Source organism: Apteryx mantelli, chromosome 1 (assembly GCF_036417845.1).
Source record: "Apteryx mantelli isolate bAptMan1 chromosome 1, bAptMan1.hap1, whole genome shotgun sequence".
NCBI classification, from domain to species: Eukaryota; Metazoa; Chordata; class Aves; order Apterygiformes; family Apterygidae; genus Apteryx; species Apteryx mantelli.
In genome coordinates, this window is record NC_089978.1 from 39,518,723 (window position 1) to 39,521,012 (window position 2,290).

Consider the following 2,290-nt stretch of genomic DNA (forward strand, 5'->3'; position numbering starts at 1 on the left):
GGGGGCCCTTGACTCCTTGTATCTGTGTCAGAAGATCTGGTGATAGATTAAAAGTTCTGTGCTTTCCCCTGTATAATAAAAAAGGCAAAAGGAAAAAATATATCTATTTTGCTTTTACAAGGGAAAAGGCACAGATTTACTGCAAGAAAGAGATTTGAATTGGGATCCTGTTTGCACCCACAGTTTGCGAAGTCTCAGTGCCAGCTCATCCATTTGTAAGAGTTATGGGTCTTATAGGGTGTAAAATACAGGGTGTATATTCTGGAGGAGATCTAGCCACAAGACCAGTTACTTTTGTCCTCAGGATAAAAACAACATGAAAACCAATTTATACAGGCTGGGAAGGAGGACATTGTTTCCCTAGCGTGCTTATTTTCAGTGAACTAAACTTTACTATAAAACTGCTAATATATTGCTAATTGGCCATGAGTTCCGTCTCTCAACAAGGACCCTCTCTGGGTAAAAAAGCTAATAAATTGGTCAGGCAGAACAACAGCAGAAGCTGGAGGACTGTTGGAAGAATTGGATCAGTATAAACTCCCGAAGGTGTTTTTGTCAGTACTGTGGAGTGCCATATGGTAAATTATCAAGATAAGGCAGGACAGGTGTCCATTCTCCTTCTCTGAGGCTGGGTCCATCACACCTAAAGTATCTCAAACTGATGTTTGTCTAACGTTTTCCTTGAAAATCTTTGGTGATGGGTATCATGCCTCATGGCAAAGGTGTAGCTGTTGCCCACTCACTCCTGGGTTTTTTTCATCTCAAAAGCTGCAAGCTGGCAGCACAAGCATCCTGTGCTGGCTCACTGCAGGATGGCAACATGCATTCTCCAGCCCTTGGACTTCTTCAGGATTCAGGGCTCTACAAAACACTTAAGACTGATCTGTCACTTCCACAGAGGCAGTGCATCCCAGTTTATCAGCTCCACCCCATCTCAGTTTGTCCTGTGACACTGGGCTGGCTTTTTAATGAAATAAATTACAAATGTAATTATCTGGCCTCATATATCAGAGGAATAGATACAAAACCTGGAGGAAGAAGATTACAAATGAAGTAAAATTTAGTCTTAACAGAGGGATATGTCCTTTATTCCAGTACTGGCCTGGGATATAGACTACTTCTCCCATTTCATCTCTTCTTAGCAGAAGATCATTATTTTCCAGGATTAGCTTCTTCATCTCTGCTCAGGAGATTCATACATGTCTTCAAAATCTCTTAGATTTAGAATACTCCATGTATGGTGCATTGCAAAAAGTGTTGTATGCATGTTCATTTGCATCAGTGGCCTGCAGTATAGTCTCAGATTTTTATTATTAAAAAGGTACCACAGGACTAGATACTTTCCCTTGACTTGTCTCTAAAGGCAGGCAGTCACCTTGTGTGTGTATGTATTTATTTATTAATTTTTATATATCTTACTTCCCCTCAGTCTTTTCTCTTGGATGCAGAGTCTTTTAACCTTTCCTCATAGATCTTATGTTTCCAAAAGTGTTGTCTCTGTTGTCTTCTACTGGATAGGTGTGCTGCTGGACCTTGTGCTAACAAACAAAGAAGGACTGGTTGAAGATCTGAAGGTTGGGGGCAGCCTTGGCTGCAGTGACCATGAGATGGTGGAGGAAGAAAGCAGAGCAATACTTAGGATTGCAACCCTGGACTTCAGGAGACCAGACTTTGGCCTCTTCAGGGACCTACTTGGAGGAATCCCATGGGTTAGGGCCCTAGAAGGAAGGGGGGTCCAAGAAAGCTGGTTAATATTCAAGGACCACTTCCTCCAACCTCAAGATCAATGCATCCCTATGAGTAAGAAGTCAAGCAAAGGGAGCAGGAGACCTGCATGGATGAGCAAGGAGCTCCTGGCAAAACTCAACCAGAAGAAGGAAGTATACAGAATGTGGAAAGGGGGACAGGCCACTTGGGAGGAATATAGGAACGTTGTCAGAGTATGCAGGGAGGCGACGAGGAAGGCTAAGGCCCATTTGGAATTGAATCTGGCAAGAGATGTCAAGGACAAGAAGGGCTTCTTCAAATACTTCAGAAGCAAGAGGAAGACTAGGGAAAATGTGGGCCTTTTGCTGAATGGGGTGGGTGCCCTGGTGACGAAGGATGCAGAGAAGGCAGAGTTACTGAATGCCGCCTTTGCTTCAGTCTTTACTGCTCAGGCCAGCCCTCAGGAACCCCAGACCCTGGAGACCACAGAGAAAGTCTGGAGAGAGGAAGACTTTCCCTTGGTGGAGGAGGAGTGGGTTAGAGATCATTTAAGCAAACTTGACACCCACCAATCCATGGGCCC